Genomic DNA, 24176 nt, shown 5'->3' on the forward strand with positions numbered 1-24176 from the left:
ATTATTCAAAGTTAAGACGATTTTTTGGGGAGGGAAATATGGCCATCACCATTTTTCAAATGGTCCCTTGGCCTTCTACCTCAATATATGTTAATGGAAATGGGTTACATGGGTACCTACAAGCCTCCCCTATACAGATATACCAAATTTATGTTAAGCCCATGTAGTTTTGTGCAAGAATCATGTAGTGTTTTGCATGCTGTACAAATATGTAGTTTCCGCCTATTATAAAAACCCCCATCTCCATGGACCTATCCCCACGGACATAAACCCTTGAGCCCCATCCTCGTGGACTGAGCTCCACAGAGCCTATCTACTAATATTCCAAGAAGAAAAAAATTTCTTTATCAAATGTTTTGATTAGTTCTGGCGTGTATGCTAATTGGTGCATATCAAATAAGATAATGTGTGATTTGCATGAGTAAACAGAATAATTCAATGAAGTTGTGATTGACTTTTTTTCTTGTCTTTGTGTGTGTAATCAGCTTGTGAGTTTTTATAGTGATATCGAAAAGTAAAATTTTCACCACTGTTATAATCGATATGAATATATATAGGTCGTTTTCAAAACTTTCCCATGATGGGATTCCTTGGGAGTTTTTTTCCCTCACTAAGGACATAATGAGGATACAAAATCAGTTGAGTTTGCTACTGTTGCAATTTGTCCTAGGTTTTTTCATATAATGACTGGACTATTAGGACATTTACAGAGGCCAGTTTCGAATTGCCGCCTCCCGTAGGTTCTCCTTGAGAGTGGTTTTGAAAGTGGGTAGTGATTCACATTCCTTTACAGCTGTGGGTAGGGCGTTCCACATTGATGTGGCATAATGTTTGTTTGTTATGTTTTAATAAACATCTTTGGACCATGTGTAAATTTTTTATTCAAATACAAAAGTCTGGTGCAAATTTCGCTTGAATACGCTCATTGGAAATACATTTACTGAACAAAATGTGTTCAATAATTATTTCCCCCACTGTACACTGCTATCATACATAGTTATATGGGTTATATGCAGGTGTATAAGTAGGTATATAGAATTATTATGGTTATATATGCTGTAAATATAAATTAATACTCTTGATTCCAGTCCAGTTCTGCTTGTGGAGCAGACCTCAATCACACTAATCTGTAAATTCAACTCAATTTATTTATTTAATAAACATTTATATGTAAACATGCCAGATTGTAGCTATAAACTCATTTCCATCTACAAACTTTAACACACTTGGGTGGTTACTGTATAAAGTAGTAAGTCACTGGATGGTAACCTGGTTACTGTATTATTAAAAACGGTAAGTCACTATGGTGAATATAAAACGTTAAGTGGATGGTTACTGTATAAACGGTTTCCATCTAGTCCCTTTGCAGGTTGATGTGAACACAAAACATGCAAAGAACATGCAATACAAAGATAATAAACGTACATACTAATTGTGTAGTAGTTAGTTATTATTGTATTAATATTCTACAGTATCGGCAGATCGCTGCCATCTCAAATGAATCTTCTGTACATCCCTGCAAGAAAGCCATTGAGCATATATATAGTGTGTTATTTAATTTCTTTAATCCATATGTGTTGTCTGGAAGCACTTTGCCGTATTTTATTATAATATTTTTTTTGTTTGTGTTGTATGTTACATACGTCTGGTGGCAATCAATTTCCCCATTTGGGGATTAATAAAGTATATTCTCTCAAATCATTTTCAATTCTCCATTTTCTATCAACAAATCTCGCATATCCTTGTCAGACAGATTGCCATACATGTCCTATTACATTCTAACAACTTCAGCCATTTCTCTACTCTACTACTGTAACGTTGAATCTTGAGACGCAACTATATTTGAACTGAACTGCAAACTTGAACCACGGCTGCTGTCCGCCCCGCCCCCAGACTTCAGAATGACCCAATCAAATGCGCTCTGTCATTGAAATGCAAATACCAGCATCTGCGTCATGTACCACGCCCCTAGACGTCCGCCCCCAGACGTTGCTACTCATCCCAGCTAGTTCATTCGCAGGTTGCGAATGAACTAGCTGGGTACCCAACTAGTTCATTCGCAAAATGATCCTTGCGAATGAACTAGCTGGGTACCCAGCTAGCTAGGTCATCTTTGCGAATGAACTAGTTGGGTACCCAGCTAGTTCATTCGCAAAATGATCCTTGCGAATGAACTAGCTGGGTACCCAGCTAGCTAGGTCATCTTTGCGAATGAACTAGTTGGGTACCCAGCTAGTTCATTCGCAAAATGATCCTTGCGAATGAACTAGCTGGGTACCCAGCTAGCTAGGTCATCTTTGCGAATGAACTAGTTGGGTACCCAGCTAGTTCATTCGCAAAATGTTCCTTGCGAATGAGCTAGCTGGGTACCCAGCTAGCTAATGTGTCAGCTAGCTGGGTACCCAGCTAGCTCATTCGCAAGGACCATTTTGCGAATGAGCTAGCTACTAGCTGAGGCAAAATTTGGTGTAAAGCCTATGGGACAAAGCCGGCTAGTTAACTAGCTAAGACACGTGCTACCTAGCTAGCTGGGTACCCAGCTAGCTGACACATTTGCAACCTAGGTAGTGAGCTAGCTCATTCGCAAATGTGTCTTTGTGAATGAACTAGCTGGGTACCCAGCTAGCTAGGTCATCTTTGCGAATGAGCTAGTTGGGTACCTAGCTAGTTCATTCGCAAAATTGTTCCTGTGAATGAGCTAGCTAGGTACCCAGCTAGTTCATTCGCAAAGACACATTAGCTAGCTGGGTACCCAGCTAGCTAGGTCATCTTTGCGAATGAGCTAGTTGGGTACCCAGCTAGCTCATTCACAAAATGGTCTTTGCGAATGAGCTAGCTGGTTAACGAACTAGCTCATTCACAAATGTGTCCTTGCGAATGAGCTAGCTCGTTAACGAACTAGCTCATTCACACTCTGTTATGCCTGCCCAGCTATACTAGTATGGAGGTGAGGTCTTGCTGGCCTGGTCCTCGCCCCCAAACACCAACACCCCCCGCCCCCAAACACTCTTGAATCAGCTAGCTGGTTAACCAACTAGCTCATTCACAAATGTGTCCTTGCAAATGAGCTAGCTAGCTACCCAGCTAGCTGATTCGCAAAGACAAGCTAGCTAGTTGGGTACCCAGCTAGCTAATGTGTCTTTGCGAATGAACTAGCTGGGTACCTAGCTAGCTCATTCACAAGGAGTATTTTGTGAATGAGCTAGCTAGGTACCCAGCTAGCTAATGTGTCTTTGCGAATGAACTAGCTGGGTACCTAGCTAGCTCATTCACAAGGACTATTTTGTGAATGAGCTAGCTGGGTACCCAGCTAGTTCATTTGCAAAAACACATTAGCTAGCTGGGTACCCAACTAGCTCATTCGCAAAATGGTCCTTGCGAATGAGCTAGCTAGGTACCCAGCTAGTTCATTTGCAAAAACACATTAGCTAGCTGGGTACCCAACTAGCTCATTCGCAAAATGGTCCTTGCGAATGAGCTAGCTGGGTACCCAGCTAGCTGACACATTAGCTAGCTGGATACCCAGCTAGCTCATTCGCAAGTACCATTTTGCGAATGAGCTAGCTACTAGCTGAGGCAAAATTTGGTGTAAAGCCTATGGGACAAAGCCGGCTAGTTAACTAGCTAAGACACGTGCTACCTAGCTAGCTGGGTACCCAGCTAGCTGACACATTTGCAACCTAGGTAGTGAGCTAGCTCATTCGCAAATGTGTCTTTGTGAATGAACTAGCTGGGTACCCAGCTAGCTAGGTCATCTTTGCGAATGAGCTAGTTGGGTACCCAGCTAGTTCATTCGCAAAATTGTCCTTGTGAATGAGCTAGCTAGGTACCCAGCTAGCTAGAAAATGGGAATAAATGTTAAAACGGCTTGCCATAGTAGTAGTAGTGGTAGTATCAGTAGTAGCAGTAGTATTAGTAGTAGTAGTATTAGCAGTAGTAGTAGTAGTAGTGGTAGTATCAGTAGTAGCAGTAGTATTAGCAGTAATTAGCAGTTCCTTCCCACCTCTTGCAGAGACAAGTCGCATTTCTTTCCTCTCTCCTGTTACGTTCTGGACACCGACCTCGGTCGGTGACCACCCACATTCCTGGCATTTGTCACTGGGCTTGTCACCTGTCATTTCCCTGTCAATTAGTGCTGTCACTTAGGGGTGGTTCCTGATTGGCTGTCACGGGGGTGTGTGTGGAATGTTGGTATTTGGTGTCTATGTAACATACCTCTCTTCTGCTTGTCCATTGTCAGGTCTTCACTAATTGCGTTCGGGGATAACGCGGACGGTTCTACAATAAGCTCCCATTTACCTTATTTTCCACTTGTGCTATTAGCACTTGTTCTCTCTTAGAATTTACTCTGTGTTCTTACTATTAAAGTCGAACCTGTTCAAGAGTAAACACTCTCTGTCTCTGTGATTGCCTTCACCCATTGGAATTCACCTACCTGCATTCTGACAGAGGACCTGACCATCAGAATTCCATGGAGGCCATCATGGAGATGCTCCGGACGCAGGGAGCAGCCCAGACACGGATGGAGGAACATCAGCAGCTGGTCAGCGCCGAGTTAATCCGACTCAATGGGGTCGTCGGATCATCCCAAGCGGTGGCGCAGTCGGCGTTGGCCACAGCCAGACAAGCCCAAGAAGGAGTGGCTGGTGTTCAGTCGGCGACGGGAGAAGCAGCGCTCCACGCAGAGGAGAGTCGGGGGGTGTTCGGGGTCCAGGAGCGGTCCCGCGAACCACATCTGCAGGCGCCCGCTCGCTATGACGGATCACCGGATGGTTGTCGGGAATTCATCACCCAGTGTCTACTCGTTTTCCGGCTGCAACCACGATCATTTCCATCGGAGACAGCGCAGGTAGCGTATATTATCACACTGCTCACCGGTCAAGCTCTCTCCTGGGCTACGGCGGAATTAGAGGCAGGGGCGATAATCTGCGACAGTCTGGACGCCTTTACCCGGGAATTGAGAAGAGTATTCGATACTTCCCGGGTACTCTCGATCTTCGAGGCTGGTGGTCGTCTTCTCGACTGCCGGCAGGGCCTCCGCACGGTCGCAGCTTATGCTATCAATTTTCGGATCTTGGCTCGGGAGACAGCTTGGGCGGAGAACGTCTGCGTGGTTCTGTTCGTCAGGGGACTCTCAGCGCGGATGCGAGATGCGCTCTCCGCGCGGGAGATCCCCGAGCAGCTGGAAGTGCTGATCAAGACCACCATCAAGATGGACAATCGGCACCGGGAGAGGGAGAAGGAGCATGTCAACAACACCCAGCCCCAGGTATGTTTTCCTTCTTCTCCTGGTGTTGATAATTCCATGCATTACACGAGTGGGCCACTGGGTGATGAATCCATGCAGCTTGGAGCGCTGTCGCTCTCGGACGACGAGAGGCAGCGCTTCATCAAAGAGCGGCGCTGCTTCCGGTGCGGCCGCACCGGTCACCGATTCGGCAGCTGTCGGGTCCAGGCTGTATCGGCTCGGCGCCAATCGGTGATGGAAGGTGCGCCGTCGGGCTTCGAAAAGGCGCCAGCAGGTGGGCTCATTCCTGCCAAAACCACGGATTCTCGTACATTTTTTGAGGTGGCGATCAACTGTGGGGGTGACATTAGGGGAACTAAGGCTCTCATTGACTCAGGGGCGGCGGGCAATTTTATTCACGTGGGATTGGTGGAGTGGGGAACCCCAGTGGAGGATTTAGGGGTTCCCTTACCAGTTTATGCCCTGGACGGTCGGCCTCTGGGCAGTGGGAGCGTCACCCAGCGCACAGTTCCCTTACACATCCGGGTGGAGGGTGGGGAGTGGGAATGGGTTACATTTTTTGTCATCTTTTCCCCCTATTCTGTCATGGTGTTGGGTCATCCCTGGTTGTCGTGTCATTAATTGGAGCACGGGCGAACTCTCAACGGCGGCCGACGTCAAGTCGATCGTCAGCGGGAGTTTGCCCAAACCCTTGTCTCCCCCCCCCTCTTCTCTTTTGTCTCCTCCCTCTTTCTCCAGGATGGTGGGGAGCGTGGCAGATTCTGATCTACCCTCTAATCCCGATTTAATAGGGGTGCCTGAGATCTATTGGGACCTGGCGGACGTTTTTAGCAAGACGCGTGCTAAAGCACTTCCGCCTCATAGATCATACGACTGTCCCATTAATCTTCTACCCGGTACCTCCCCGCCTCGCGGGCGAATGTTCTCTCTCTCACGCCCCGAAACCTTGGCCATGAACACCTACATAGAGGAGGCATTGCTTGCGGGGCACATATGCCCTTCCACTTCCCCTGCCGGCGCTGGCTTCTTCTTTGTTGATAAAAAGGATGGGGATCAGCGCCCATGCATTGATTATAGGGGATTGAATGACGTTTCCATCAAGAACCGATAGACGTTGTTCTTCACACGATTTCGATATACCATCTCCTATAGACCCGGCTCCAAGAATATCAAACCTGACGCGTTGTCGCGCCAGTTTGATCTTCCTGGTCGGGAGGAGCAGCCCCATCCCATTATTCCACCGGCCTTGATTTTGGCACCCGTGTCTTGGGGCATAGAGAAGGTGGTAAGGTCGGCGCTAACGCGGGAGCCCGATCCTGGTGGGGGTCCTCCGGGACGGTCGTATGTTCCCAAGGTGGCGCGCTCACGCTTGCTACAGTGGGCACATGCGTCATCCCTCACCAGCCACCCAGGGGCAACCAGGACCCTGGAATTTATCCGTAGGAGGTTCTGGTGGCCGACAGTGGAGGGGGATACGCGTTCCTTTGTGGCGGCCTGTCCGGTGTGCGCACGTAGTAAGACCTCTCGACGGGCACCGGCGGGTCTCCTCCGACCACTTCCTATTCCTAAACGACCCTGGTCACACATATCTCTGGACTTTATTTCTGGTCTTCCCCTTTCGGACGGATTCACCACCATCTTGGTGGTGGTGGATCGGTTCTCTAAGGCGGCTCACTTTGTCCCTCTCCCCAAGCTTCCTTCGGCCCGGGAGACTGCTGATTTAATTATACAGCATGTCTTTCGGGTCCACGGGCTGCCAGTAGATATCGTGTCGGACCGGGGTCCTCAGTTCGCCTCCAGGTTCTGGAAGGCGTTTGCCGCCGGCCTCAGCGCCTCTGTCAGTCTGTCGTCTGGGTTCCATCCACAGTCGAACGGGCAGACGGAGAGGGTCAACCAGGATTTGGAGGGGGTCTTGAGATGTTACGTTGCCGGTAGTCCGGCAACGTGGAGTAGGAGGTTGGCTTGGGCTGAGTACGCGCATAATACCCTTCTCTCTTCTTCTACCGGTATGTCTCCCTTTCAGTGCCAGTATTGTTTTCAACCTCCTCTGTTTCCCGAGCAGCCGCAGGACGTGGAAACAGGTTCGGAAGGCGCTACAGAAGGTTTCGGTTAGTACCCAACGGCAGGCTAACCGTAAGCGTCGTCCGGCTCCAGTTTACCGTCCAGGGCAGCGGGTTTGGCTTTCCACCCGGGATCTCCCTCTCCGGGTGGAATCCAAGAAGCTGGCTCCTCGCTTTATAGGACCATTTAAAGTGATTCATCGGGTTAATCCAGTGGCTTACAAGCTACAACTTCCGAGCTCTATGAGGGTTCATCCGACGTTTCATGTGTCCCTGTTGAAGCCATTCCTCTCATCGCCCTTGGCCCCGCCACTGCCTGTGGTTCCTCCGCCCCGGTTTATTGGCGGTCAACCCATTTACACGGTGCGGAGGATACTGGGTTGTAGGCGGAGGGGTAGGGGGTTTCAGTTCTTGGTGGATTGGGAGGGGTACGGGATAGAAGAGCGTTCTTGGGTGCCTCAAAGGGATATTTTAGATCCCAGCCTGATCGTTGATTTCTGGCGGCTGAATCCCGAGGCTCCTAGGTGAACGTCTGGTGCCGTTCGTCGGGGGAGGGTACTGTTACGTTCTGGACACCGACCTTGGTCGGTGACCACCCACATTCCTGGCATTTGTCACTGGGCTTGTCACCTGTCATTTCCCTGTCAATTAGTGCTGTCACTTAGGGGTGGTTCCTGATTGGCTGTCACGGGGGTGTGTGTGGAATGTTGGTATTTGGTGTCTATGTAACATACCTCTCTTCTGCTTGTCCATTGTCAGGTCTTCACTAATTGCGTTCGGGGATAACGCGGACGGTTCTACTCTGGACCTCCAATAAGCTCCCATTTACCTTATTTTCCACTTGTGCTATTAGCACTTGTTCTCTCTTAGAATTTACTCTGTGTTCTTACTTAAAGTCGAACCTGTTCAAGAGTAAACACTCTCTGTCTCTGTGATTGCCTTCACCCATTGGAATTCACCTACCTGCATTCTGACACTCTCCCTAGGCCTTCAAGGCCGTTCCTACCGCCGCCTCTACTGCTCCATGGAGCCCGATGCTGCTATGCCCTGCTTCGTGCCGGTGGCCGGACTATACTCAAATCAACTCTAAATGGATCTAATCAGTGGATTGCATATTTTCTTCAAGAAGCAGAATAAGGCTAACCCTCTCTGCCTATTGGGACATCATAATCGGGCTACCAACTTGAAGACGTGGTCATTTTTGGATTATCGAAGCTTTTGGACTGCAATAAGAAGATTTTGGATCTGTTTACCGCGCACAGGATCTACCAAAATGAACTGATTAAGACACTTGGACACTTGGACTAATAATGTATTCAGTCATTTGGACGGAGTTGTTAAAACTCACTCCACTCAAATCAATAGAGTTATATTTCACTCTATTCAAATAAAATTTAAAGTGACGTGGCTGGGATAAATTGTGCCAGTCAGCCAAAACAAATTCCTGGACCAAGGTCGAACCAGAGAGCTGTGGAGTCGAAGGCCCTCTGGGAGATAAGAGTGGCGAGCGGCTTCCCCCACCCCCAATCCCTACCTCCCCCACCAAGGACTTGGCTTGTGCACTCCCCCCCCCCCCTCCAGTCCCCCCATCTAGTCCCACAGCGCGTACTGGTAGTATCAGTAGCAGTAGTCGTAGAAGTAGTAGTAGTAGTAGTAGTAGTAGTAGTAGTAGTAGTAGTAGTAGTAGTAGTAGTAGTAGTAGTAGTAGTAGTAGTAGTGTAGTAGTAGTACACAGTACATTTCGCAGAGTAAATTTTACTCAAACTGAGTACATTTTACTCAAACTGCGTACAATTTTAGTCAGTTTGATACCGGTAATTATAGTTAATGATAATAGATGCATTTGCTCCGTGAGAGAGAGAAAAAATGGTGGACATTTGCACTCTACTGGGCGCACCTCTCTAGTCGCTCCATGTCTGCTTGATGGCCCGACAGGAGCCCGCCGCGATGGCGTCTCACTGACCGATCCTGTACACTGATATACACGGCATCACAATCCCATCACATCACAGCCCCACGCTCTGAGCTTTCTGCACGACCAGCAGAGGGGCGGTGACCTAACCATGAGTCCTGCAGACAACATGCTGCTAAGCTGTTCTCTGACCTGAGGGGAGAAAGGTGTCTGTGTGTACATTAGGGAGAGAGGGGGAGAGAGAGGGAGAGAGAGAGAGAGAGAGAGAGAGAGAGAGAGAGAGAGAGAGAGAGAGAGAGAGAGAGAGAGAGAGAGAGAGAGAGAGAGAGAGAGAGAGAGAGAGAGAGAGAGAGAACATGTACATGACATGTGTGCATTTGTGTGTGTCTGGTGTGTTTGTTTCTGGTGTGTGTGTGTGTGTGTGTGTGTGTGTGTGTGTGTGTGTGTGTGTGTGTGTGTGTGTGTGTGTGTGTGTGTGTGTGTGTGTGTGTGCGTGTGTGTGTGTGTGTGTGTGTGTGTGTGTGTGTGTGTGTGTGTGTGTGTGTGTGAGAGAGAGAGTGGGGGGGGGGGAATGTATTCCCAGTGTCAGAAATACTGTGTCTGTTACTTGAGTAAATTGTAATGAACCAAATGAGAATATCAATTCAATTTTGTATTTGTTTTTTATCTTTGACTGTGAATAACATCATGCTAAAATTGACCAGAACTGACAAATCTAAGCAAATGAATAAAGGGAAGATGATTAAACAGAAGGTTTTGTAGATACAGTACTGAATTCTGCCATCCGGACACATGCAATTTGAAATATGATTATAGAATATAAAATATCAGGCCCAAAATGGTTATGCGATTAAAATGTGATAATTATTATTATTACAAATCCTGTAATTAATTAGATACATTTTTTTAATCGCCTGACAGCACTAGTTAAATGTAGATAAATGACTGGTGGTGAAGTCAGCACAACACATCACCAGGACTGAGCGGCCAGCCATGGACGGCCGAGGTGCAGAAGGAAAACCCGGAACATTCTCAGAGACCACAGTCACCCCGGGTCACAAACCCGTCTGGCAAACGCTACCGGAGCACAAGAACCAGCAGGTTCAGGGAGGACCGCTTTTCCCCACAAGCCACATGACTCCTGAACAAGGACGAGGACAGGAGACAGCCCTGTGTTACTGATAGACTTCAATCATCCTCATAGATTCACTTTTTAAAATAATCTTAAATTGTATTTAACACTGTAAAGTATTTTATTTTTTATCTGTGCTTGCATGTAATTTTAGCCATCTTAATTGTTAGTTTCATTATGCATTGTGTGTTGAGTACTGACTTTTAATAATTTATTTTTGCAATAATAATAGTTTTTTTGTATGCTTTTTGTGTGTGGACCCCAGAAAGACTAGCTGGTTGCTATGGCACCAGCTAATGGGGATCCGTAATAAAATCAAATAAAATCAAAAATCCAATCCACCAACCAACACCAAACAAGAGTCAATAGCAACAGCAGAATAAGGTGTTTGAACAAGATCTGGCACATGTTTCATGGGCGCAACCCACATACTCAGCTTTGCTGCTCATCCCACAAATGCATGTTCCTTACAAATGGGGCACCATTTAAAAAGGTAAATAAACAGGCTTTCCAACGGTATAAAATGTATTGCCAAGAAACAGAGAAATGATTTACCAAATCATCATTGAGCTGAACAACGTGCAAGTAATAATGAACAACAACAACTAGAAGACAGTGGTTTGCACTCTGAGCATCTCAAGCCCCGGTTGGAAATACTTCGGATTTTGATTAACTTGTGGAACAGCGAGACAGTTTTATGCAAGCTATGTAAACTACAGCTGGAGTTCTAGCGTCAAGAACGTAAGTAGCCTACTTTTCTGTTTTAGAACGTTATTGTAAATCATCCCTCAGGGTAAAACCTTATTGAATAGAAAAAAAGTGTCGTGCAGGTCCCGTTTCATATCATTAATTTGATCTCCGAGAGACAGCCCCTTCCACCTCACGCACTGAGAGAGAGAGGGTGTGTGTGTGCGTGTGCGTGTGTTCGCCACACTATGGGGCTATGCTAAATGACAGGTAAGCTCTCAGTGTTGTGCATGTGTTGAACGAGCACCCGGCACTCTGCGGAAGGGGTGAACTTGGGAGTTTTGAACTCAATTCTGAATCTGCACACAAAAAAAAAGTGTTCCCTTAGTGGTTAACGTACCGTTGCATTCGTTCGGTACACAGCGCGTACTGAACCGAAGGTCCAGTACTGAAACGGTTCGGTACGGATAAGTGTACCGTTACACCCCTACAAACTACACACCCTCAAGTCCAGACCCCTGCGCTCTCTACATCTTCTGGTCGTCTCAGACCCACTCCTATCCGAGGGTCATCAAAGAGGAGCCGCCTATTCTCTGTCCTCGCTCCACAATGGTGTAACGAACTTCCCACCACAGTTAGGACAGCCGAAACCCGATCAATCTTTCGACCATCCACTAAAAACACACTTCTTCAATCAATATCTGAAATGGGAAAAAAATACATATACTATCATGCACTTTTCCTACTATACTAATATGTCTTTACTACTATATGCACTCATCACTGCAGCACCCACGTTTCAGCACTGTTTGACGGACATTGTTACTCAGTTGTAAGAGTCGTACCCTTCCTGATGACATGTCGTACAGAACTTGTAAGTCGCTTTGGATAAAAGCATTCAGCTAAATGACTAAATGTAAATGTAAAATGAACTGCTCCTCAACAGCTTGGTCAAATGGTGGATTGAGACTCTGGGTGGCCAGCAGTCGACATATCAAATGGACGCCTTTTTAAAATCAGCAATGTTTCACAGCACTTACAGTTACAGTAACTCGAGAGTCAAGGAATTCTAAACCATTAATGAGTGCAGCACTTTAGTTTCATGTTTGCTTTTATTTGTCACGTATAAAGTACATGTACATTAGAGTGAAATGCTTGGGTTCTGTATGAGCCCCTGAGAATGTGCTTCATACAGTAAAAAACCTAAGTAAAAGAGGAATAAGTCCCAACACTATACAATATACAATATACAAACTAAAGTACAACCTAAGTACAATGACGTAAAAATGCAGAGAATGAGGTACAAAATGCCGACAATGAGGTAAAAAAGGCAAGATGCAAAATGAGGTATGGATGTAGTGCAAATCTCTTTAATAAATAGATAGATATGATGGGGTGTAACGGTACACAAAAAACACGGTACGGTACGTACCTCGGTTTTTAAGTCACGGTTCGGTACGGGTTTTCGGTACAGTGGGGGAAAGTTTGGCTTTCCATGTTCCACTCAGGGGTGATGTAGTGTGCAGTAACTAATTGTACTTGTAGGGCTGTCAACGAATATTCTATATTGAAATTAATAATAGACTTGTAAAAAAATAAAAATAAATATAATAATGATATTACATTGTGAAATAAACAGCCCCGGTGGGCGGTTGTTAGTGGTTAACATACCGTTGTATTCGTTCGGTAAACTACACAGCCGTTCGGTTCGGTTCGGTACGGATACGTGTACCTTTACACCCCTATATGTAGTGTTAAAAGTGTTTAAAGTGTCTAAAGTGAGTGTTAAGGTGAGTGTTTGTTTAAAGTGCATGTGGACGTGTGTGCAGTGAGTGTAGATGGATGGGTTGATGTTACATAGAGTCCACATTGAGCATCCTGATGGCCTGGGGATAGAAGCTCCTTCTGAGCCTCTCTGTACCGGCCATGAGACTCCGGTTAGCGCTTGCCTGACCGCAGCAGTGCAAAGAGGCAGTTGTTTTAGAGTCTAAAACATTTATTCTTTATAAGTCTAAAACATGATATTCACTTGCAAATTATCTATAAATAGAATCAAACAACACCTGTATCTGGCTAGCCAGCTATAGCACTGTTGAATAATCTTTGCAAATTAATATGAGAAGTGATAGGAACTTGGTTATAGTGTCCTAGCTATATTATAGACAGATTGCTAATCTGAATGAGTAGGAGGAAACAAAACTAACCATGATCATATTGTCATAAATTAATTGAATAAAAAATGTACGGTACAGTAAGGTTAGGGTTTTAAGGAGACATATGGTCACAGCTTTTAAGGAGGAATGACGCTCTAGTCAGAGAACCATACCAGAGACAAGTCAAAGCAAACAGCAAGGAATGCACTTTTGTTTAGGGTTAGATTACCGTTTCCCCACACCCCACTCAGCGAGGTCAGTAACGTCATAAAAGCCTACCCCTCCGACAGTAGGAAGGAGGGGTTGGTGTATTTTTAGGGTAAAAACAGACCAGACCATGGTGCTACCCCCCCTGTGTCAGTTTAAGTCTTCTGCCAGGAAGATAGATAAGATGGTTAAAGGGTCACATACCTTAGAAAGACAGTAAAAGACAGGAGGTGGTAGATTGAGTGGAGATAGACCCTGAGGCTGAGGAGGAAATGACATGCACCTGGTCCAAACAGATTATGTCTTACACAAATGCAGAAAGTTAAAACTCTAAATAAGAAAGTTATTAACCAAAAGATAACTATAGGAGAGACATCAAGAAAATACAAGCAAAATGACACTAAAAAGGAGACTAATTGACCACTGATAAATGGAATTAACAGACTCGCTGCTAAAGAGAACAACACATAGGTTTCCCTCCATTTGGAGACTAAGATAGAGGGTGAAATTGGATCAAAATGCTGGAATACCCACTAAAGAACATTAATAAAATAGGAGAAACATATCATTGTCAAAGAAATAAGATTCTAGTTAATTTAGGACTAATAGTTAAGACTATTACCAGCGGGAGACCAAGTTAAACAAAATAGGGTTTAGAACTTAAACTAAAGTAAGATTAAAACAACAGTATTACCTTTTCTCATTATACATTGTTTATGAAATAAAAGAACTATGGAGTTTTGCATCAAACATTGTACACATGTTTTCACAGAAAAACTGTGACCTCAATTGTCTAAAATCTGAATTATACTATATCATGTATAGGATTAGATAGTCTAGCACAGTCTGGAATGTAACAGTAAAAAGCATTTAGTAAAACTAGAATAATAATACTGTATTTCTCATCTGTTGGAAAGTAGTGTGTGTTAAGAAAATGTTAATACTATGAATTGAAAAGTGGGGACCCTGATGTAAACACGGACAAAAGGTTTTTCTCTGATCTATATCCCATTGGCAGAATTGTATGTATTGTGCTGTGCTGTACCCATTCTGCAATCTGTTAGCAAAGTATTCATTCATTTATTCAATTAAAATTCAATGTTAGTCCGTTTCATTACAAGGAAGAACGAGCCGAAAATAGTCAGTTCACTTCCTTATTTGGTCAGGGAACCCAGTTCTTTCGTGTTAAGCCAATTAGAGCAGGAACCGGAGTCTCTGTTCTGTGACATCACGGGGCAGAGACTCGACCACTGGGCGGGGTTTGGGTGAGTCCTATATGTACCACAGGTTGAGAGACGTTGAGGATCATGCACGGAGACGAGAAACCACGAGGACGCACGGAGAAAGCCGCTTGAGACGATCCCAACCCGCGCTGAAAACTATCCAATCGAGACGTGCTGCAGACGCTGTTTTAGACATAGAGAAATTGGCAAGAACTTTAAGCTGTCTGTTTAAACAAATAAACGACGGCGAGACTGTCTTTGTACCGCAGCGCCTGGCTCCGACTCCAAATCTTTTATAAGACATTTGAACAAACGTGTGAGTACAATTAGCAGAGATACAGTAGCGATCCACTATACGATCCTGAGACTTTAGCAAATAGAATCATTGAAAAGACACGTTAATCTGGAGCCGTTTTCCTGGGCTGAAAAATCCAATTCTACCATCCTTCGAAGATCAAGATCTCTCAGTAGCAGAGCAACGACGTCTTCAACATACAAGATCTCTCAGTAGCAGAGCAACGACGTCTTCAACGACATCTGGCTGTTTACACTCTACGGACATCCAACGCACCAGCGGAGAGTAACGGTAAGTTGCAGCAGGGGAGATGGATTTAGAAGGGTGGAATTTGGACAGCTGTGAATCGAGGGTTGAAACGGAGCGGCTAATAACATCAAAACGGCCGAGATTTGGTTCCAATTCTCACAAGATTGGACTGGTATCGGCCGCTGTGATGTGAATTAAGCGCTTGAAGAGGGAGGAGAGGACGCGGTCAGTTGGAACGGACGCAATCATAAATGTAATAGACTGGATTGTGTTCGTTCAGACCGCGTCAACCAAGAGATTGTTGCTTTGCCAGACCGTCATTCGCGGCTTCACTCTTAGAATCGGCGCGTATGACAGACAAGTTTAGAAAGACGTTTCATGCAAATCTGTTGTATCGTGGTCCGACGCAATCTGCTTAAAAATTCGCCTTTGGTACGAATTTTGGGGAGGTATTTGGTTGTTGGGGGTGAGACGGGTGAGCTCCCCGACGGCGCTAAGTATGAAAATTAAGAGGATGGGGAGAGGGATGACGTTGGGAAAGTAACTCTTGGGATAGTGCACTTGTGGGGTAACTGCGCTTATGTTAGAATTAAAGAAAGGCACTTAGAAGCGTTTGGGGTTAGTATATAAAGCACTGTTTAGTAGCGAGGCTAATGAGGACCTGTGTGAAGATGTATAACTATATGGTTTAGGGATGTAAATTGACATATGTATTAATCCAGTGTGTAATGCCGGTTTAACATTGGCGTCGCGAGTTGCTACGGCGGGGACCGTGCTAAGAGGTTGCCGTTTGGAACCCGAGGGCTAATGTTAGGTGCTACAGGCTGTACGAGGCTGCCCAGGGCTAAAAGATTATTATGATGCTGGATAAGAGTATGTGTGTGACTGTGGCGTTGTGTGAAATGGAGTGAAAATGAGTTGATTTAGAAGGTTAGGAATGAATGAGAAAGAGATAATTTTTGTAAACAAATGTAAAGTCCCGTGACAAAGCCTCGCGTGATGCTATTCTGGTGGTCAACGAGACTTCAGGATTGTGGACGTGACGTAATTTCGGTGACGACGTGTTGTAGGGGGCCGGCCTAGAAGACGAACTACAATTCGGTGCAGGGGATTCTGGGAGTTGGGGTTAAAGTTGAGTGGGCACGTGGGCTGACGTACTGGGGGGTGTGGCTGCGTGTTGACGCACATATTGTTAGAAGGATCAGGGCGCCTCCTGCAGGATGTTGGGGGCACTGTGGTGCAATAGGGGTGATGTGCGATAAAATGCAGCAGGGGGCGATATTGTTTTAGAAATTAGTATAGCCTATTGTTCCACGGTCCCCCTGGTATGTTGTGCGGGGTGCTTTCAATCTCTCGCCCTTGCGTGCTCCCTCATCTCCCTCATCTCCCTCCCTCTCCCCCTCCCGCCCCCCCCTTCCCTCCCTCCTCCCTCCCTCCCTCATTCTCTCCCCTTCTCTCCTCTCCTCTCCTCTCCTCTCCTCTCCTCTCCTCTCCTCTCCTCTCCTCTCCCTCCTTCCTTCCCTCTCTCCCTCCCTTCCTTTCCTCTCCTCCCTCCCTCCCTCCTTCCCTCTTCTCCCTCCCTCCCTCCCCCCCCCTTCCCTCCCTCCTCCCCCCCCCCCTCCCTCCCTCCTCCCTCCCTCTCCTCTCCTCTTTCCTCTCCTCTCCTCTCCCTCCCTCCCTTCCTTCCCTCCCTCCCTCCCTCCCTTCCTTCCTTTCCTCTCCTCCCTCCCTCCTTCCCTCTCCTCCCTCCCTCCTTCCCCCCTCCTCCCTCCCTCCCTCCTTCCCTCTCCTCCCCCCCTCCCCCCCCCCCCCTCTCCCTCCCTCTCCTCTCCTCCTCTCCTCTCCTCTCCTCTCCTCTCCTCTCCTCTCCTCTCCTCTCCTCTCCTCTCTCCCTCCCTCCCTCCCTTCCTCCTCCCTCCCTTCCTCTCCTCTCCTCCTTTCCTTTCCCTCCATGTCTCCCTCACTTCTCTCTCCCTCCCTCCGTCTCTCTCTCTCTCCCTTCCAATCTCCCTCACTTCTCTTTTCCTCCCTATGTGGTGCAGTGTGCACAGCAGAGGTGTGGTGATACTGGAAGTTTAGTGTGAACCCCCCCCACCCCTTCCTACATTGATGCACCCTCCCCTCTTTCCCTAGGTGCCTCTTTCCCTTCCCTTCCTAGTCTCTCGTTCCCTCATTCCCGTTTATACTATGGTGTATGCCCCCCGCCCCGCTGTAGGATTGAGATATCAGTTCTCTCCATGATGTGGTGTGTGCCCCCGTACAGATGTAGTGCTCTTTTTGCCCCCCCCCCCCCCCCCCCACGCGCTGTTTTCTGCCCTGGCTTTCTTTCCTTAATTCTGGGTCCCTTTTAGGGGGATCCGGTCTGGGGTCTGAGACATTGTAGGCAGGGTCTAGGGTACTAACGAGTATGGGTGTTGAATATGGGGATTAATTGATCTATTAAGGTTGACTAATGCTTGACTGATCTGACCAGTGAAAGATGGTGAATGGCCAGACGGTGGAGCGGCGGTCTGCACCACAGGGCTGGTTCGCAAGGACATTCGCGAGAATGAGGGGAACCAGTACGCCATCTACATCATCACCAATGACTCGGGGTGCCCTGGTCCGGTCAAAGAGGCTTATGAGGGAGGTTAATGGAGATGCAGACAAGGGCGGCTATGGATTTTTTGTTGGCGGCTTCAGGGGGTACGTGTGCGTTAATTGGTCAGGAATGCTGCACGTATGTGCCCGATAATGACGAAGTAGGGATGCCAGACGTGATAGAACATTTGAGGAACATTACGAGGGATCTCCATGACACTCGGGAGAGGTCGTGGGAAGATTGGGGTCAGGAGCAGATGGGGTATATAGGTTGGGTGATAGTTAAGTACGTTCTCTATGCAGTGTTGATATTTGTGATATTGGTCGTGTGTGTGTCGGTGATTAGAGCATGCTTTGGGTATCTGATTAGGACTCTCTGCGCAGCCGGTCCGGCGGTGGAGAAGTCACTCCGCTCGGCTGCACCTGTTATGACTAAGATGATGGCGGTAGAGGAGGATGAGGAAGGGGGCCGAGCGGAGGTGGGCGTTCCGTTGGTGCCAAGGTACCATGAGTACGCCCTGTCTGTAATTTTTTGATCTGGACTGCTGGACAGTCTGGGTCGATGGGTGGGGGATGGGGTGTGCAGAGGGGTATGGTGCTGGGGGGACGTGCCTGGGGATATTGTAAAAGTGATGTTTGTTTTTGTGAATGAGTTTTGTTTCCATAGTAGGTACACGGAGAAGGAATGGGTTGAGAGTTGTTAGGTCCCTGGGGTCTGGTGCTGAGTCTGTACGGTTATGCATGACCGTTTAGCAGGGCACTGGGCTTCCTGGGGTTAGTAACAAGGTGGGGTGCCTGGGCGTTGACTACCTTGTACCTATGGTGAGGTTATCCTGTCCTCTGTGGGGAGTCTGTAATGGACGCTTCGGAAAACAGAGGGTGGGGCCTCGCGGCGTGCAGGGAGTGATGTCAGAAGGTGCGTAAGAACAATGTTGGTGGACACGTGTCGGAGGAGGACAAATGTCCACTGGGGGGAAGTAGTATTGAAAAATGGAAACAGAAGAATGAATGAAATGTGTAATGAGGGCTGAGACACTAATCAAAAAATTTGTGATTTTCGAGGTGAAACAGAATATTGGAGCGGGACCACGGGGGAAACATCGGAAAGCGGAAATTCGACGAAGGAGGAGTCAACATAGAAGCGGAAATAAGGGAGTAGACACCGGAAACGCAAACACCACTGTCAATCACAATATCTCTCAAAAATTTGAAAAAGTTGTATGAATTAAGTAAAGGATTATTCATACTGTTGATAAAAAATCTCTAAAAAATTAGATGTGGTATGAATATTAGATAGAAGATATATTCATACTGAAAAGACGGAGTAAACTGAAATTCCAGTTGAAAAATTAAAAAGAACTGTTGTATTTTGTGCTCTGTTTTCAGCAGTTCTGCCAGGCAACAAGGGCACCGCAAGTCAGGTAAGACTACAGAACACCAGTGAAAAGGGAAAGAAGAGAATAGACAGGGCTACAAGTACCGTTAGCGGTTGTTCGAGTAGGAGATAGTCACAAAAGCATAGACACCTACATTTAGACAGGGAATACAAAGATCACTCTTGCCTGCTGCCATTTTAAAAATAAAATAGGATACAGAAAGAGGAATTAAAAAAAAAACTCTAGTACATGAGAAGAAGAAACGCATATAGAAAAATGAAAACGGAGGCAAATAAAGATGCGAGTACCCCAATTGGTTGGATGGAGGATAACCCGATACAAGTGCTTGCTAAAAATAATCCTTACACAGAGGACAATCCTTACTATGTGGAAAGACTTATTGAATTATCAAAGAAATGGAATAAAAGATGGCCACACATCACCAAACCCTGGCCTATTGAGGGCTCTTTTGATTTAGAAATACTATCAGATCTGCATGCTCTAATTAGGACATATAGAACGGGGGAGGAAAAAGTGGGAAAGATGACAACCAGAGGGAAAAAACGCATGCAAGAAATGGACGCCTTATCAAAATTCGCTCGGGAAGCTGAGAGAAGGAAGAGTAAGGGAGAGGACAGTTCGACTGTCAATGAGGAGGCCCTGCCGACAGAGGAGCTAGCTCCCATCCTGATCACTCCCCAGGCCCCTAAAAGGACAATAGTCACCTCCCAAAGAGCAACTGAGGTAAATATAGCACCTCCACCTTATGCCAGCAGGAATAGGGAACCAATCTACCCTATCCTGCCTATAATAGACATGGATAGCCAATATGAGATAACCAACAATAGCGGCCTTAGAACAGAGATGGGACGGGCAGTGACAACAATCACCCTAACGCCTGAAGCAGACGAAACAGAGGGGGAGAGAAGAAGGGAGCGAGACGTTCAGTCCCACAGTATTCCTTATCCCAGGGCGGCGGAGAGATATCGAGACGAAGAGAGACATCGATGCATACATGAACCGCTCACTGCCGCACAGAAAGAAATTCTCTGGGCGGAAGGAGAGGGACGCCGAAGCGACGACATCAGGGAGTTAGACGACCAAATAGATAGTCTATACGACAGGAGTCTCAGCCACAGAAGAGACTATCCCCAGGAGAGGTCAAGACAAGCTCCCCGCCGTCGCCAGCTCTCTCCCCACGCATCCCGCGAATACTGGGAAGACACAGAGGACGAGGAACAGACATGGGAGCCCCTGAACAAATACCAGGAGAAAGACAGAGAACGAGAGGAAGAGGAGAGAAGGGAGAGACCCCCCAGAGGAGTGACGCCAAGCAGAAGACCTGCTCCACGATTCACTACCCCACTCCTCGTTTCCGCACCTACCCTCGAAGAAAGCAACCAGATGCTGAAACTGACGGCTACCATGGAGGAATTAAAGCGACGACATCAGGGAATGAGTAAGGAAAACCGAGAGATGGAAGCACAGATACAGTCCTACCACGAGGCCCAAGACACTGATTCCGCGGGATACCAAGCAAGCACCGAGAACTGGAGAAGGGGCACCACCGCACGACAAGAATTGGAAGAACAAATGAAAAAAGCAAAGGATGAAATCAAAGCGTTGAAAAAGTCGGAAGAAAAAAGAGTGACCAGATCCAGTACCCAAGAGCCTACGGCCAGCATGCAACCCTTGATGATAAGACATCAGGGATTGGAGTACCAGCCATGGAATGCTTCAGACATGTCCCAAATATCGGAGAAGTTGCCCTCCCTCCAGAATGGGGCTTTTCCATGGATTGCCAAGCTGGAGGAAATGATGGTAGGCCAACAGCTGGCTATCGGCGATGTCAAGCGACTACTCTCTCACAAAGTAGGAGTCGCTGGTATGGAAGAACTACTAACCAAGGCTGCCATGGTGCGGTATGTAGAGTCTGGAGCCCACGACCATGACCTCTTCGCCGCTCATAGAGGAGCACTGTGGCGGGTCCTGCGGGAGACCTATCAAACCCTGATGCATCCAGACAAGATCCACATTGGTGCGTTGGGACCTGATACCCCCCCCAGAGAGTATGTGGCACAAGGAGAGACATGACTGGCCAAGACCCCGCACAAAATCCAATGGGAGAGGCGATGCTAAGAGAAAAAATACAGAAGGGCCTCTCCAATGAGGTGAGACAAAAACTGAACGAAGTGGTATGCCTGGGAAGCCTTCCTTTAGATGCATACATGGAGAACGTGAGCCATCAAGTGGAGCTGCACAGGAAGAAGGAACAACAGGCCAAAGACAAAGAAACGGCAAGTCAGCGAAAGCTCATGTACCAACAGCCGGTCGAGGCAATCAAGATGGTAGAGTACCTCCAAGCCATGGTACAAGCCACACCGCCCAGAGCCGAGACGGGGAATAGTGGACAACTGAACAACCAGGAAACAGCACAGCCCACCAAACAGGAAGCACCGGCACCCACTCAACAACAAAATCAGAGGGGATCAAACGGGCAGTCACGAAGAGGAAATGGACAGCCAAGAAGCGGACCCCTGGAATGGCCGGCGTCGGCGGAGTGTTGGCATTGTGGAGAAATCGGACATTTCGCCCGGAACTGTGAAAAAGGATGGCGAAGCCAAGGACCCAGCAGCAGGGGTCGAGGAAATAACAGAGGAGGTGGCCGAAGAGGTTATGGCCGATCCCAGGAGCAGTGGTACGGACCCAACCAATACCAGAACCAAGACCAAGACCAGATGCAAGACCAGAACCAGCAACAGAACAGGGGCCCAGTGAATCCATCCAGAGGGCCGGAACAGGAGTTCTGACGAGGCCCAGAGAGTTCAATGGGGGGGTGCCAGCTGTCATTGTCACACTTAAGGGAGGAACCGATAGTGCACGTAGCGGTGAATAATAAATCTGTCAGGATGATGGCAGACACCGGGGCGGCGTACACTGTGGTCCAACCTAAAGATGCGACCTAAAGAGCCCCAAGAGCAACACGCCGTTGCTGCCAGTGGAGAAACCTGACACCTCGTACCGTCTGGTACACGACTTGAGGGCCGTCAATGAGGTTTTAATTGACTATCCCGCCGATGTCCCAGATCCCCACACACTACTGACATTCATCCCGCCGCAAGCTGAGTATTTTACGGTTATAGATTTGTGTAGCGCCTATTTTAGCGTACCTTTGAGCAAAGAGTGCCAGCATTTTTTTGGTTTTACCTATAAGAATGAGCATTATGAGTACACTAGGCTCCCACAGGGATTAAAGCATTCCCCACACATCTTTAACAAGATCTTGAGAGAGGATCTGGACGGGTTAGACCTGAGATTAAAATCCAGAGTCATTCAGTATATGGACGATATTATCTTGTGTGCCGACGATCAGACAACATGTCATAAGGAATCTATCGAACTATTGCAACTACTAGCAGAGAAGGGACACAAGGTGTCTTTGAAAAAATTGCAGTACTGTCGACCTAAAGTAGCATATCTAGGTCAAACGATTTCAAAAGGCCATCGAGCTATTACAGAGGAACATTTGGTGGCTATTAAGAAAGCTCCCAAGCCAGTGACTGTAAGACAGATGATGATGTTTTTGGGAATCGTCGGGTATAGTTCCACTTGGGTGGAAAATTATACAGAAATAGTAGGGCCCTTAAGAGCTATGATAAAAGTTTGCGGAAATGATAAGTTGAGTGCTAAAGTAACATGGACTGAGGAGGGCCTGAGTGCATTTGAGACCATAAAGACCCGTATGTTAGCTGCCCCGGCCTTGACTTTGCCTGATTATACCAAGCAGTTCATACTGTATGTCTCTTCCTCTTCAGATCAGAGGTATGCATGCGCAGTACTGGCACAAAACACCGGAGTGGGGATCCATCCACAACCAATAGGATACTACTCCATCGCCTATTCAGAGGTGGAAATGGGAATGCCTCCGTGCTACCGAGATTGCGCCGGAGTCTTCCTGATGTACGAGAAAGCTGCAAGTATCATGATGGGGTATCCAGTCAATATTATGGTAGGACATGCGATCCAAAATTTGTTGGAATCTGGTAAATCTGCACTAACGATACCCCGTCTGAAAAATTATTACAGGATTTTGGAACAGGAAGATGTTACTTTGACTAGGTGTTCCATAGTGAACCCAGCGCAGACCCTTCCTAAGCCTGAGGATGGAGAACCTCACGACTGTGTGGCGGAAGCTGAGAGGTACTCCAGACTTAGAGCTGACTTGCAGGCTTTCCCGTTTAGCAGTCCTGATTTGGAACTATGGACAGACGGCTCATGTTACAGAGTTGGAGAGGACCTAAAAGCAGGTTACTCTGTAGTAAAATCACAAGGTGATGGGTTTGTGGTAGAAAAGGCCGAAGCCTTGACACAACCCTGTTCAGCTCAGCTGGCGGAACTAGTCGCTCTGACTGAAGCGTGCAAAATGGCAGAAGGCAAGAGCTGTAATGTCTATACAGACAGTAGCTACGCGCAGAACATAGCCTTTCTCTACGGAGCGGTGTGGAAAGGGCGAGGTTTTAAGAGAGCAGATGGTACCGCCATAAGACACTGTAGTCAGATAACCGATTTGTTGCAAGCAATAATGAAACCCAAACAAATTGCGATTATCAAATGTGCTGCCCATCAGTCTGATGAGTCTAAGGTGACCAGAGGTAACAACATGGCGGATGTCGCTGCCAAACAAGTGACAGGTGCAGACAGAGCAGGTAAGGTATTGGTTATCACACATGAGGTGGAGTTGGAAGATAAGATTACTTACAAAGATGTTTTGACCTTTCAGGAAGAGGCGAGTCAGGTGGAGAGAAATCTCTGGTCAGCAAGGGGGGCTAGTAGGGATGGGGCAGGTTTGTGGCGGAACCATGAAGGACTTGTGGTTGCACCAACGGGCCTGGTCGGACTGCTGATCCAAACTGCGCATGAGTTCTGTCATGCACACCGGAGAGAGGTGAGTAGGAAAATAGAGGAGTATGGGTTTTGGGCGCCAAACCTGCTACGGCAGATTGATTGTGTAATAAGTAGATTTGCAATTTGCTTGAAGAACAATGCACGCAGAG

The sequence above is a fragment of the Notolepis coatsorum genome, assembly GCF_963971535.1.
Source record: "Notolepis coatsorum genome assembly, chromosome: 11".
In the NCBI taxonomy this organism is placed as follows: Eukaryota; Metazoa; Chordata; class Actinopteri; order Aulopiformes; family Paralepididae; genus Notolepis; species Notolepis coatsorum.